Source organism: Pleurodeles waltl, chromosome 10, assembly GCF_031143425.1.
Source record: "Pleurodeles waltl isolate 20211129_DDA chromosome 10, aPleWal1.hap1.20221129, whole genome shotgun sequence".
Lineage (NCBI taxonomy): Eukaryota > Metazoa > Chordata > Amphibia > Caudata > Salamandridae > Pleurodeles > Pleurodeles waltl.
The window spans coordinates 883,332,302-883,348,291 of NC_090449.1; the positions used below are offsets into that span (position 1 = coordinate 883,332,302).

Sequence of the window (15,990 nt, forward strand, 5' to 3'; positions counted from 1 at the left end):
TGCATGTGTTTCTACTAAACATGTGGTTACTGTTAGCCCCCCCCCCCCGCCCCCCCCCAAAAAAACAATGAAAAACATGTGTGCTGTTCCGGCAGCTGCAGCACATGCTGTCAAAAACTGAATAAAGAAAATTCCTGAGTTTGCCGGTGCGCGACCCGTCTGTAATTTCCCTGGATTTTCCCATTACGACGTTTGCCCATTCGTTGTACACTTTTTCACAAAATGGGAGGGATTGGAGCGTTGTGAAATTCGCAGGGGTAATGGTTAAATAAACCCAGCTACCAGCGGCACCCCACTGGCTGTTGCACAACCCGTTCACATGCTGACTGAAGAGTTTTAACGAGCGGCAACATTGACGTGTTCTTTCAGAGATAGACTATTACAGAACAAGGTAAGAAAACACCGTGTTCGTGTTTTTCATTTTTCTGTGAGCCTCCAAAATATTTACACCGCGTATACTGAATAAAATAAGATCTAGCAATTAATGTTCTATTTTTTCAGAAACAGAATATCGCAAGTTAGAACAAGTTACTTTAATGAGTTTGAGAATTTAGCAAACACTGCCTGAACTGCTACAGTGGAAGCCTTAGCTAATTAGTTTATTCTGTTAATTGCGCATTGTAGAGTAGAGCACAGCCTATTTGTTTACTGAAATGTCACTGCCTTTTAAATATTCTTTTTTTTCTATTCGTCGTTGACGTGAAGATGTATTGCTTTTCTGTACCTTCAGTGAGAAAATAGGTTGATGTCAAAGTTTCTGCTAGAAGTTATTTATGACATTTAAACTTCTTTTATTAAAATTTGAGGCGTAGGAATTCATGATTACAGGAATATTGGGTGGCATTGTCGGGCGACATTAGTATATGTGAATGTTCTTTACTTTCACTTTTACCTTTGCCATATTACACCTGGTGCCAAGAAGCCAGCAGTGGAAGTGCTATATATAAGTGTGTGTGCGTGCGTGTGTATGTGCGCGCGCCCCAAAAAAAAAACAATAACTACGTGGAATTCTAGAAAAAGAAAGGCTTTGCATTGTTAAAAAACACTGTCTGTGGAAGGGAGGTATTGTTGAAAGTGTTCTCTTCCAAGCTTCAAATGTGGATCTAACAATATGATTTCAATAGAAGCGGATTTTTTTTTTTTTGTGACTTTGGTGAATAGACTGTTGCTAGACTCATGGCTAAAACCAGGCCCAATGAATTATGCAATTTTGTGGTGCTCATTGCATATTTATAAATAAATGTAATGCCCTTGCTACTTAACTTGCCGGACAATTTGCAGAATCCAAACAATATATGTCGTTTATAGTTCAAATCCATCAAACTGATACCGGAGATAATGTGTTGCATAATGCTGTATAATTTGACTTTGTTTGCTGCTTAATATTAAAAAAAAACCTGTTACATAATTTTGGCTCTCAGTTGCCACATAATCCAAGTGGCCTTGAAAAGGATAAAGCTCTGAAGAATGGTATGAGGGATACATTATGATGATGAAACCCACACTGTACTGGGACCCATGAATTATTTTTCATATTTTATGGATCACTATTAAATAATGAGTTTTCATACCACTGCATTTTTTGCAATAAAATCATCTCAATTTACATACATACAGTTGGACCTGTCAGCTGTAGGGTGGTCTTCTCTCACAGTTTGCTTTTACCCTCCACTTCTTGCTGACATTTTTTTTTGTTGGCCCCGGGACTCTGTGCACCTTACCACTACTAACCAGTGCTAAAGTAATTGTGCTCTCTCCCTTAAACATGGTTAAAACTGGCACACACCTGACTGGCATATTTAATTCACTTCTATGCCCATTGTAGGAATGTATAACATATTCCCAGGGCCTGTAAATTAAATGCTACTAGTGGGAACGCAGTGCTTATTGTGCCACCCTCTTAAGTAGCCCCAGGTCTACCATTCCAGCCTGAAAGCAGTTTTAAACTGCCAATTCAGCTTGACAATATAACTCCCTTGCCAAGCCATAAGCTCCCCCTTTAATACATATATACGTCACCCCTACGAAAGGCCCCAGGAAGCCCGAAGGGCAAGGTGCATTGTAATGAAAAGATTGGAAATGTACACTTAAGTTTTACATGTCCAGGTAGGGAAAACCCCTAAATTCGTTTTGCACTACTCAAAACCTACCTCTCCCATAGAATAAGATTGGGTTGCCTCATTACATTTAATAACTACTACCTTTTGATTGGGAACAGGTCAACATTTAATGTATGGTGTCTGAGAAATTGTAATTAAAATCCTTTTGAATGATAAAGCTGGATTTTAAGTTACACATTTGAAAATGTCACTTTTAGAAAGGTGGCGTTTTCCTACTCTAACCTGTTTGATGCCTGTAGCCTATTCCTGGGTCACCTGATTGGGTGTAGTTGGCAGTGGGACAATGTTTATTTATTCTCAACAGCCACACAATAGAGGAATTAGGTGTGCCTTGATGGGTCATCAACTGCCAGGATCAGTGGCTTAATGAAATTGGAGAGGGCCCACCTGCAAAGAACATGGAGGGGCCCCCTCCAGAGCCTTCAAGCCAGGTGATGTGCTGAGAGGACTGCCTGGAGCTCAGGGCCCCCTGCATTGGGGGGACCCTTGTTATCGAACTGGGCAGGATGGGGTGCAGAGCTGGGCATAGCCTCACTTGCAGCTGAGTAGACTGTGCCCTGCTTTACACAAAGGACTTGTCACCCCTGTAATGTTCATGCAGACATCCAGGACAGGGGAAGCAGTAACCTTCAAGCCCTTCAAAGGGAAGTCTCTAAGAAACGTCTCCAACCTCAAAGAAGCCACCAAGTCAAAAAATAGTACCTTCAGACCCACCTTTCAGTTCACTTTCTGGACATGTGGAAGGACTCTTAGTGGACTGCTTACAGCTGTTGCCTGCTGTGTACTTCAGAGGACTGCTCTGCCACACCTGGGGTCTGCTCTGCTGTTGTGGCCTGGTATGTACCTCACTGGACTGCCTTGCTGCACCTGGAAGGGCTGCTCTGTCCCCTGAATCCTGCCTTGAACTCTCGGAGGCCTGCCGTGCTGCTAGAACACTGTTCCACTAGTTAAAGCCAGGGTTACTAGAGTGACGCCAAGGGCTTTTTAGCTGCCCACTTGATCAGATCCTCAGGGACAGAAAAGGCTGCAACTATCTTGAACCCACACCTGAACCCAGCCTGTGTCCTAACCCCCCAAGAGGTGCCCCTCCAGTCCTGAATCCTTGGTGGCAGTCTTGGAGATGCCCAGATAGCCAAAGACCAGCACTTAGGAAATTTGTTGGCTACTGCTCTAAAAAGTGAGAAAAGGCTGGCACCAACCTGCTTGTCTATCCACCCAAGGTGCATCGCTGGTCACCTGACTTTGTGGCAGCTCCTACTAGGTTCTTCTCTACAGCAGCAAATCCTGTTCAGCAGTCCTTTCCCAAAGGGGTATCCTGCCTTGTGGCATTCTAGTACACTACAGCTCCATCCCACTAGAGATTTTCGACTTCCAAAAAAGAGACTGAGTTTGAGCACACACATTGTTGGAAAATGGGTTATTGGTAAGGGCAGGTAAGTACCTATACTTAGCAACAGACCACTAACCTCCACTTAGGTCCAGTTAGGTCTCAGTAAATTAAACCCAGCTCAACCCTTGGTAGCTTGGCAACGAGCAACAAGGCTTAACTTAGGAGACAGAGTGTAAAGCATTCAAATATCACAAAACAGTAATTAAATAAAACACAGGAAACAGTTTAAAAATCCAAAACAATTGATAAACATAGATTATATTTTTATCTTTAAAATGACACACAAACGAATAAAATCGGATAAGGGGAACCGGAGATATGAATTTTTAAAGAATTATTGTTTTCTAGAGCCTAGAAACAAAAAGCGCCAATCTGGTCATCTAGTCGCACCTCGACCGGGGCAAAGTCAAAGTAGAAGTCTGACCGCGATGGAGTCCGGCTCGGCTACAGGCCGCGGGAGGCCTCGGGCAAAAGTTTACCTTCGCACTTAGTCGTTTTTCTGAAGATTTTCTTCAGCCGGACGAGCCTGCCAGTCCAATCCAACCTCCTGGAACTCTTCTCCGGATATGAGGGAGCCCTCGTGGAGATTTTTACCTTCGGATTTAGTAATTTTTTCGTGGTGAAAATCCTTCGACCGGGGCAAACCTGGATCTTGATCCGACGTCCTTGGAGCCCTCCTCGGACACACTGGCTGGGAGGTGCCGGTCAACTTTCTACTTTCGGACTTAGTTTCTTTTTTGGAGATTTTCTTCACCGGGACGAACCTGCAAATCAGGCCGGGTCGCGGTTGAGGCAAGCCGGCTAGAGTTGCCGTGGAGGGTCGGTCCCTCTATGGAGCTTTTTTTCAAAAGTTCTCCAAACTTCTGGGTCTTCTCCCAGATGTTCTTTTTAGGTTCTTTTGGGGTCCACAGCTCACCCTAAGGTTCCAGAAGCTCTGAGATGCTCCTTGGGGGTGTGGACTACAACTCTCAGAATGCACCTGGCACAAACTCCTTTTCGTCCACTGGACAGTGGTCAGCTGGTTGATTTCTTCAGGAGTTGGTGCAGGGGACTCTGGTCAGCAATTTTTCACCTGTCGCAAACATGGAGTCCCTCCTTGAACCAGTTGAAGCCAGGCAAAGTCCTTCTTGTGGTGAAGCCCAAGTGTGCAGTTGGTGCAGTCCTTCAGGTGCAGGCCAGGGGTCCAGCAGGGCAGTCCTTCTTCTTCTGTAGTTCTTCCAGGTAGGGATCTGGTAGGGAACTGAGGTGTGGGTGCAGGTCTGCCAGTTTAATCCTTGCTCCTGGGTGAAAAACAGGGGGGTCCTGGTTCTACAATCAGGGGCAGGGTCCGTCCCCCTGTGATGACCACTTCCTGGGAAGTGTGGCAAAAATCAATCCCAGGAGGCAACATTCCTCAAAAATCCATCATGGCTGAAAGTGATTTTAGGATGTTACATCTGGCTGAGCCCACCCACTGGTGTGGCTAAAAATCAAAAACACACCCCTCTCCTGCCCTCTCCTAATCTAATCAAGGGGGCACCTAGTTGTCTGGGGTTGCAGGATGTGGGGGTGTTGCTGAGTTGCTCCAAATGTCCTTCTCTGCCTTTGGAGACCAGTTTGGCAGCCCTCCCCCTTACTGCCTCACCATCTGATGAGGGGAGATCCCCTCTCACAGACACATCTCTTTGTGTGAAGCCAGGCCACTTCACACCTCATTAAGGCAGCCTGGCCAGGCTGCCAGAGGCTGGCCAATCAGAGCACAGTAGCAAAAACAATGCAGGGCTGAAATTGGCAACTTTTCAGGTAAAGTTTAAAACTCTTTACCTGAACAAGTTATATTAAATCCAACAACTGGAAGTTGTGGGATTTATTATAACAATTAATTTGATACCAAACCCTTTGAATCTGTCACTTAAGGGGACTTTTAAAATTAAAATAAAATCTCCCCATTCTAGCCTATGAAGGCCATTCACTACAATGAGGGAGAAACGAATGTGACTGTTTTTACCTCACCAGGGCTTATAAAACTATGTTTATAAGGTCCCTGCTTATAGTTACATGGCACCCATCCCTAGGGGCACATAGGGCACACCTTAGGGGTGACTTATATGTAAAAATAAGGTAGTTTATGACTTTGGAACTACTTTTAATTCTAAAGTCGAGTTTGCATATAACTTTAATTTAAAAGCAGCCAGCGAGGCAGGCCTGCCTTTAAAATGACACTGGGCACCTCAGCAGTGCACCTATGGGTGCACTACCTATGCTGTGGTCCCTAAACCTACATGCCCTACCATATACTAGGGACTTATAGGTAGGTTGACTTAGCCAATTGTAATTAGCCTTATTTGCATACTGATTTTACACAGAGCACAGGCCCTGGGACTGGTTAGCAGTACCCAGGGCACTATCAGAGTCAGAAAAACACCAGCAAAAAGTGGAAAATGGGGGCAAAAAAGTTAGGGGGCCTCTGCAATCAGCCCTGTCTCTCACACATCTTCACAGCCACTTCATCCAGTGGCTCCCCTATGATGATGCCTTTCCCTCAGACACTGCTGAAGCATTGCCCCACTGAAATTCTTCTATCTTAGTGACTTTTTTTTGTTCCATCAAGTTTTATTGGAGTTTTGTCGGTACAACAGCACTTAACATGAAAAAGTAAGACGTTCATGATACAAGCCATGATATACATTTGTTTCGGATACAATGGTGAAGAAACATGGATAGCATGGAGCACTTGTTGGTACTACAGAGTGGCCTTGTGGTGTCATGGAACATCAGGAGTATTGTATATATCATGCATTTTCGAGCAGCACAGAGGAGGTTGGTTGGTTGATAGAATCCATGGTTGGTCATAGATCAATAGTTGTATGGTTCTATTATGACACATTTCATGCATACTGTAAGGGCTTGTCTTTGATTTGTAAAAGGTGTGTCATGATCGTGGTACAGCAAAGGGTAATTAGAACTAGGAGGTAGAGGGGGTGGGGAGAGCCCAGTGAGATTTTGTGATGTGGGGTGTATTGCTACCAGACATGTAACAATTGTGGAGTGTAGTTCAGTGGAAGGACCACTGTTGTTGTAGTACATATATCTGTCTAGAGTTTGCCAGACCTCTTTCAAGATCTTGGGATTATTAGGAGAGTCACTTGGTAGGTTATGTGCAGCTTTGTGGTGTAAAATATTGGGGAATGATTTCCATTAAAATCACAAAAAAATCACATTTCTTTTTAAAATCATCTTCACTGGCACTAAATTAAAAGGTATGCGCCAAAAAGACCAAATGCACTTTTTGTATCCGACTGACAATTCATCGAATTGAGCCACAGGTTTTTACTTTGAACCAATCTCGCATGACTAGATGTCTATGGTTGGCACTTTGATCATTTAAGCACTATTTTTACATTCAAGAACCACTGTAACAATTGATATTACAAATTGATGGAGAGTCCAAAAACATTATAACACTTTTAAGATTAAAGAACAATTCATTTTTTTCTTGATCATATCAATACAATATTAGTTTCTTTTGCTATTTATTTTCATTTTGCACGTTTGTTTCTTTATGTACATAACATTACTTCCAAATTTCTGTGTTACTTGTTAAATTAAATGTTACTGATGTAGTACAGCCAAACAATTTCAAATTTCAGTGGAGTCCCTTTCCATTCAGTCAAGTGCAGTAATAGTTTTCTTTCATGTTGCACAGGTTTTCACATTTTTCTGCTATTTGTTATCCTAAACTTTAGAAATTCATAACTCTGGTTTTACTGATTGGAGTTTTGCCATTTTGGTGTCAACTAATTTATTAATATTTACTATATTCTTTTAAGTTGGTATGGTATTTTTCTTGTGTTGTGTTGTCACTTTATTACTGTTTGTGTGCTGCAAAAATACTTTACACATTGCCTCTTAGATAGGCCTGACTGTGTTTGTGCCAAGCTACAAGAGAGTTAAGCACAGGTTGATTTAAAGACTTTTCTGATTCAACCTGACAGGGATTGTGGCTGTTACTTGAGTAGGGTTACCATCCCATTCAACCAACAACCCATGTTTCACACATACAAACATACACACATGCATATACTCACAAACATATACCTATGTGTGTGTGTGTGTGTGTGTGTGTACATTCATACTGTTCAATCGATGAATAGTATTTTTGAAACACAGAAACCCACCTCAAAAAGGGCCCAGGAGTTGCAATTCACATGAATTGAGCTATATGGCTTGCAGAACAAGTTTTGTCAAGGTTGATAGGTTTGCACATATTTAAAACTACCAATAGTGACCTTCAAACGCTATGTGACTGTCAAATCTTTGCAAATTTGTCAAGTGCTACTAAACTTTAAGACAAATCAAAAAACATATTTTCCTCTGTCAAGATATTGCTATAATTAAAACCTTTGAATTCCACCTAATCCCTTTTGCAAACACCAACATCTTGAAAACCATTGAACACGTTTACACTGAACCAAGGAAAACCACTCTGAGTAAAATTCTGCTTTCATGGCAAATTTTGAGTAAGTCTGTTCAGCTGTTTTTGCTGTATCATAAAGCAAAGATTCTAATGGGAGTTGTTGTTGTATAAATTCTTTATTTGGCTTAAAACCTTAAAAGTACAAAACATCAATAAACTATACGATGGTTCATAGAGTTAATCTGTTACATGGTGTATAGCCACACAATGTTATTAATTCATAACGTTTCATATTTACAATGCCCTCCTAGTATGGATCGGTATAATTTCCTAACCCCACATACAAGATTCACTTGCCTGATAAATACAAAGTGCATTGTTCATACCAGCTTAACCCTATTTTGTTTCTAATAAAACATAAGGTGACGGTGCTTTTACTTTAATCCTACATTTAATGTACCTTTAAAAACAGTCAATTGTAAACTGTTCATTTTTCTAAGAAGATGCCATCTCTTGTTCAAAACTTCATAAACTTCCTTACATTTTGCGGCGGCCCTATAAACCCTGCCAAAATCGGCCCAGCGCGCATGTTACGTATAAAAAATCTCATATCTACCAGTAACTTAAGCGCTTGATCCCGATTTATGATATTGTAGTCCTTAAAAATTATTTATAAAAACGTCTTCCAAAAACGTATAATTTACATATGGCACAAATCTAGATAAAGTGGAGGTGCTTTTACTTTAATCCTGCAAATATAACAAAACTTTACTATCATACAATATTACTTTAAAAAAAAGGCAATTTGTAAACTCTTCATTCATCTAAGGAAGTGCCATCTCTTGTTAAAAACTTCACATACTAAATTCTTACATTTTGCATTGGCCCTGTAAGCCCCGCTAAGACCCCTCGTATTTCAATTAAAAATCGGCCCAGTGTGCAAGTTACATTAAAAAATCTCATAACTACTAGTAACTTGAGCGCTTGATCCCGATTTATAATACTATATTCCTTAAAAATTGGTTTAAAAAACCTTCTTACGCACTTCTAAAAAACAATCCAATAAAATGTGTTGGGCACTACCTTTTTGTTAAAGGCCACATGTACATAGGCCCCCATCATCCTTAAGTAAGGCATTTACTTTGGGGTCCATATAGTCAAGGCTTAACCCGACTCTGAACTTTAATACTGCGTCTCTTAGTCTTGGGTTGGGTAGGGCCTCTAAATAAGAGACATTTTCGGCGTTCCTCCACCCACCTACCATAAACTGGGTGGACATTTTTCCTCCCCAGGTACTCTAAATCTGCTTCTCTTGCTCTTTTATTTCTCCTATTACGCAGTTCCTGCTTTGGTATTTGTTCTCTATGCCACTGATTTACGGTTATGCCTAAGGGGACACATATCTTTCCTAACGGCCCTTTCACTTGTGATGTCCAGTGTAACTCACTTGTCTTTAGTTCTGTTTTAGACAATCTTGCAATCTTGGAAATTCCCTCATCTCTCAAGCGCAACCAAAATTTCAATGTGGCTTGCATTCCCTGGTAACTCCAGGCCATCATATGACACTCCTCCCTTATAGCTTGTATCATACTTGAAGGAGGCAGTGATAGCATGCGTTTTACATATTTACTTTCTTCGGCCCCTAAACTTAACTTCCCAAAAAGTCTTAGGACTTCTACCTCATATTGAAATTGAGGGTATACCATAGCATTAAAAGCAGAAATGACAGGTCGGCTGGACGGTCCCCCATATTTCCTGCTAAACTGTCCTAACCCCCATACCGATGTTAGAGCTCTGTTCTTTAGGGCTTTAATATGTTCTTTCCATCTTAATTCAGAGTCAAGCCACATACCTAGAAATTTGTATTTTTGAACCTTTTCTACTTTTTATCCTCCCAAAAAGTATATAAATACACTCTTCTTTTTCCCTATTACCATAATTTTTAGTTTTATCCATATTTAATACCAGTTTTTTCCTTTGACAGTAAAAACTAAAAGCATCTAATTTTCTTTGTAGCCCTAGCTCCGTCATATCGACTATCACCAGGTCATCCGCGTATAGAAAGCAGGAGATTTGGACCCCATCCATTTTTGGTCTCAGACCTTTACCCTCCTTGATCAAGTCTGATAAGCCTGACAGAAATATAGCAAATAATAATGGGGCTAGAACACATTCTTGACTTAATACATTCCTCATAGGGATCTTCTTTGAGAGCGAACCACTTGTATCTAGAATTACCAGGGTGCAATTTTGTGAATGCAGACCCTGAAGGAGCAGTAATAGATCAGGCTCAACCCCCAAACATTTTAACATATCCCATAACAGATTTTGATCCAACAAATCAAACGTGGCACGAAAATCAACAAAACAGCAAAATAGACATCCTCGCATTTCAATTTACTTTTTTGCTAATGACCAAAGACTTAAAGCAGCTCTTTATACAATGTATCACTACTATTGGTATGGTTAAAATCTCCCAGCATTAGGATCAAGTGTTCGGTTTTACCTGTACATATTGCTTCGAGATCTTCCTCAAACAACCCCGCTGAATGGCATAATCATGTGTCATCCCTGGTTGTATATATACATTAATTATCATGAGCAGTCTAGCCCCTCCAATATTATGATAAAGCTCTACTTGTTACGTAAGTATCCAGCAACATTTAGTTTCTACATCTGTGAGTCTGTTTGCTGTTCTAGATGAGGTCAGAGTAATTAGGCCGCCTAAGGAACGGCATGAACCTTGCCGAGTTGTACCCCTAAGAGCCTCATAAAACCATCTACTGGTTCAGGTTCTTCGCACAACCAGGTTTCCTGGAAACACATTACATCACACTTTTCCAGCCTTCCTTTAAACAGATCTTGTTTTAAATGTTTTTTATAGCCTTCTAAGTTCCAGGAAAAAATCAGATGGATGTGCGAAGAATTTAATTCCCGGTCCACATCACTCAGCTCCTAAGTCCCTCACTCTAGTTATCAAGGGTGTTTACAAGGGGCTTGAAGCTGTTCCTTAGCTTTAAGGCATTATACTCTGTGGGAGTTGAAATGTGAAACACTCCTTCTCTGAAATTTTACATGCAAAACCTAAGCCCCAATTCACTTTTTTGGAAAGCTGTATTTAGCTCTTTTCAAGAAGAAATAGATGTTAGTCCATCAGGGAAAGTGTTCCAACTGCAAGGCAATGAAAGTGCATGGAATACAATGTGAAGCTTTTTCTTTTATCATGCTTCAGTGCATGGTCTTTCTTTTAGCATCTATTCAAGTGCATCTATGAAGGTGCATTATGGTAGTTGAAATACTCTTTATACTTTTTGATGGTGGAAGTGACCATTTATTTTTGATTAGTTTAGACACAATAAACCAGTTAATACCCAATTTGTTAAGGTATTTATGCATATGCGAACACTTGTTTTCCACACATACATATGAAGCTTAATTCTGTTTCCAGCATCAAGTACTTTTTGTCACAATAATTCATTCTTGCATACTACATAAATAAAAGCTACCTAGTCAAATTATATACTATTGTGCCACTAGTGTCAGATCTTAAGATTCTCACAGCAGTTTTATATTGGATTACTCCTGTCTGATGACAAACCAGGGCAATCCATTTTCTTTGAAGATTAGAATAAGAATTAGAAATAAGCACATGTTCCACAGTTTTCAATTTCATATATTCAAGCTGGACATCTTTTACGGGGTTTAGCAGGTGACTATTTACTGCAGAAACGATTGATTGGGAGAGTCCCAAACCTCAATTTGACATAAATCTGCTTAGCAAGTAGACATGCAACTGAACCAAAAATGTTGAAAATTAAATCTTAACTTAATATAAAAAAATGTCTTTTTTAAGGCTCCCTTGACCTGGAGCAGCACATTTGTTTCTGACAGCATACAACCAGACCTTCTCTATTATATAAGCTCTCTGAACTGTCTGGCCTGCCTCGGAGTCTTCCAGACCTTTCCAAGCCCAATGCATGGAATTGAAATCTAGCAAACCCAAGGTATACTACAATGGTTGTAAATGCTGAATACCTCATTGAGGGCCATTCTATAAGAGGTTAGTTGCTCAGTCTGCCAGATGCGCTGCCAATATAGAAAAGGTCTAACTTTTGCTCTCTATATAATGGGTTTAATACACATATTCATATGCAATTGTAATGATGCTCTACTCTAGGTAGTGAGGCCATAAACCGAAAAACGGTTTTCCAGTTTTGTGCAGGGTTGCAACATTTAAATGACGTCAGATGTCTGGTCAATATAGGGTCATCCCCAGACCTTGGGCATTGGAAATCTGTAAAGCAGGGGAAACAGATTTTACCAATATTGTTTTCTGGATTCTTAAGATCCCAGAGCTATATTGTATCAATTTCAATAACAGTTTATCCAGCTGCATATTCCATGTCATCTTTTCAGTTAATTTCAAGCTCAAATATTCAACTCCCTTAAATCTTTCTAGTGCTCCCCAATCCATTTTCAGTGGTCCCTAGCATTTCTTATGTGGGTTGGAAGCCATGAATTGAGTCTTACTAGCTTTGACCGGAAGACCTTGCTACTTGCAGCAGCCCCAAAAATGATCTAATAGGGCCTGAAGGCTGATAAGTGTTTTAGAAATTCATAACATGTCATTTGCAAACAGGAGGGTCGGAGCCCCATGATTTACAAAAGTGCAGAGTCATTCCCTCAGAAACCTAGAAAGTACAGCACACCGTTTATATATAACAAAAACAGAGTAGGAGATAAAACACACCCCTGCCATATCACTTCTTATAGTGATACATTCCATTAGTTGTCCCTTGGCCCACATCTTAATTGTGCATAAATGTTGGCGAGCAGTCTTATGAGGATGGACAGAATTTTGATTGGGAATACCACTTTCATTAAGACAGCCCACAGCCTATTACATGGGATCAAAAGCAGATATAAATCCACAAATGCTACATATAAGTTCTCTTTATCCCAAGACAATAATTTTCCAATATGTTAAAATAAACCTCAAAACCTGGTCAATTGTGCTTGCATTTTTTTGAAGCCTAATTGTAAGTAAAAGAGAATGTAATGCCTCTCAATCCAATCTAGGAGTTTGTCTAAGAACTGGCAACAATTTGATTTGGAACCTGTCTATGAGGCTAATCAGCCAGTGATTTCATTGTAGTTAGCATTGGCCTTTTTTTAAAAATGGGAATTATTTCAGTCCCTACCCAGATAAAAGGTATTTTTGATCCCGTCAAGAGAACATTATTTAAGGCTGTGAGACAAAAAAAAGACCAAATTTTTGGCTGTGAGGCAAAAAAAATAAAGACAACCAGGCACCTTGTTATGAGCAATGCCTTAGGTCACCAGTTGCGTATCTGTTAAGGATGTTTCCAATGGTCAAGTAGTCTCATGGGAACAATATACTTCAAATTTCAGCATTAGAATTCTCATTAGGGGAGTACAGTCTAAAGAAATGTTCTATGCAAATTAATAGATTGATAAACATTCTACTCTCATCTGATTATGGAGGCTATCATGTGACGCTATTTGCCAGGACATTTTTATGCCTTTATCTTTATCTGCCTTAGTAAGATTATCATTCCACTCCCTTTTAGCTATTGTTAATGTTTTGTAGACAATTCTAGCCAATCTGATGGAATCATTAGTTTTGCTTTTAATAGCTGTAACCATAGCACTCTTAGCTTTTTTACACATCATATTGAACCAGGAAATATTTTTGCAGAGTGTAGAAGACTGCAAAAGTTATATCACTGCAGCAGAAGGTGAACTGCGAGCTGTACCCAAATTACAAATCTTACAGGTCTTACTCGCTCCATGATGTTTGACTGTCATACATACTATAAACTATACCAAACAAACTGAAGCAATTATATCATCCTAGATTTAAAACTATAGAAGGACCTTGAAGACATGGCTATTGTTGACTGCCAAGACAGTGACCACATTACTCTACATTTATCAATGAATGGTTCTTCTCTCTCCTGTGCAGCTGTACAGCCTCTGAGGCTTGGAAGTGAACTTACACTGTAATAATAGCGATGCAGTTAACTGGGGAGCTTGACTGCAGCATCTTGAGAAATTAGCTGCTCTACAAAGAGCTGTGGCTGAGGAAATGGAGTTATTGAGGCAATTAAGTACTATACACTCTAGCCCAATTGCTCTTGTTATGTTCATTGAAGAAATGAAGAACGCTTCACTTATCAAAAGACTATGTTTATGAATATTATCTATCTATCTATCTATCTATCTATCTATCTATCTATCTATCTATCTATCTATTGAATACGTTATCTGTAATATAATACATATCTTACCTACTGGAAGTTATCAGTAGGTAGTTATAATTAGCACCCAGTTTCTATAGCAAAAGTGTTTTTTGACTTGCCTATATCTTTGGCACTGTTTGAAAATCTGCACAAAATGTTCCAAAAAGTGCCCTTCAGGGTTTTGTTGTGCATGGAAAGTTTGGGATAATGAATCAAGTTGGGGCTGAGAGAAAGGGAAGTAAAAAAAAGTGTGTTTTCTATGTTATTTCCCAAAGACTCTTTTGACACGCCTGCAGCCCGAACCCCTCGATGGAATTACACCCAATTTGGCAGAAAGGTAGCTTTTGGTGCAGAGATTACCTTTTTTTAATTTGTTTTAAATCCATTCAGTAGTTTAGGAAAAATTAAAGGAAATCCACATTTTTATATATAGGGTAGCAACAAATTCCCAAATAATGCAGATCTTGTGCAGAGATAAGAGTGGCTTCAACCAAAAAAAAAATGAAAAAAGAAAACGGGGCAGGGTACACGCTTGGCTTGGTCCAGGGACCCCCCAGGGCTAAAAGGCATTTTTTTTAAATCGTTGCAAAAACTGTGAATATTTGAACATTTTGCTGTGATTTATTTTGGCGGGGGCACAAGTTATAGTTACCCTAGGGCACAAATTATAGTTATTTGAATTAACTCTTAACTAGAACTGCTGAATTTCTATGGGTTTGTACGTTTAAAATCTGAGCCTAACTAAAATGCACCTGTAACCTTTGGACTGTATTTGAGGAGCATGTTTTTCAAGCAACTGCAGTCCAGTAACTGCCCTGCTTCAACAAGCTTCCTCTTACATTCCAGTCTGGAACACTATGAACTCATAGATGTTCCAGTAATGCTTGCAAACATCCCGCATAGGACACTACAATTTTATGTATGACCTGTGATCATACAGCTTTTTAACAAATGTAAGTGAAAACTGCGCTTGCGCTATACAAACCCAATTTTTTCCTTTAAGGAACTTTTCTCTTTCATTGCAGTTCAGATTATGTATTAAAGTAGGCTTTGGGTGGTGTGCTTGCAGTCACCAGGCTGCAACCATGTTTGTGGTGGGAATCAACTGTGAAAGTGGTGAAGTGAGTGGCAATTTCATATGAAAAAGTTTTTTTTACAAATTAGGCACTGGTCAGAAGAGGGAGGTTTGTCATAAAAAAAGAATTATTTCACCTCTGTGGGTGTGCTCAGGATATCAGGGCTCAAATCACCTGCTGATCTCTATGATTGTTGGTATGCAGGATCTTAGGCACCCCACCTACCTAGCCATTAATGCCAAATAAGTTGTCTCTTTACCTTTTCCTATATATAGATTCACTCAGTGTGTAGAGTCACTGGCAGGGAGCAAAGAAGTCAAAGCAAAAATCTTTCTCTTTCCCCTTCTTGCCATGAGAACTGCACTGGGGAGAGAGGAGGAAGCTGCACTGCTGCAGTGCTCCAAAACATACTGAAAGTTGAGAGTTTGAAAAAGGAGGCAACATGAATCATATGATGAGAAGTCTAGATTAAGGAAAAGCATGAAAGAAGATGAAAACAGTATAATGTGATGCATGATAGAGGAGGAGGGTATTTAAAGAGAAGGAAAGTGCAGATCATTGGTGTAGGCACTGTAGCAGCAACAGGCAAATCACTGTTGGGAGGCAACGTGGTAGAAGAGGAATGTAAAGGCAGAAATCTGCAAGCACCATTGCTGGAGCAGTGCAGATAGTGAGGTGTAAATGTAATTGTAGGGCAATTCACCCAAAAAGGTAACTACAGTAACAGGGCAAGTCATGTGGCACA

At 40.1% G+C, this 15,990-nt stretch overlaps 1 protein-coding gene across 1 annotated transcript in view; it reads left to right on the forward strand.

The window, feature by feature from the left end:
* Window positions 1–262: 262 nt before the first annotated feature.
* LOC138261987 (metalloreductase STEAP4-like) overlaps window positions 263–15,990 on the forward strand; it is a 230,968-nt gene continuing 215,240 nt past the window's right edge. Inside the window, exon 1 of the mRNA XM_069211599.1 lies at window positions 263–391. The gene's annotated coding sequence lies outside the window, so the exon portion shown is untranslated. The remainder of the gene's footprint in view (window positions 392–15,990) is intronic.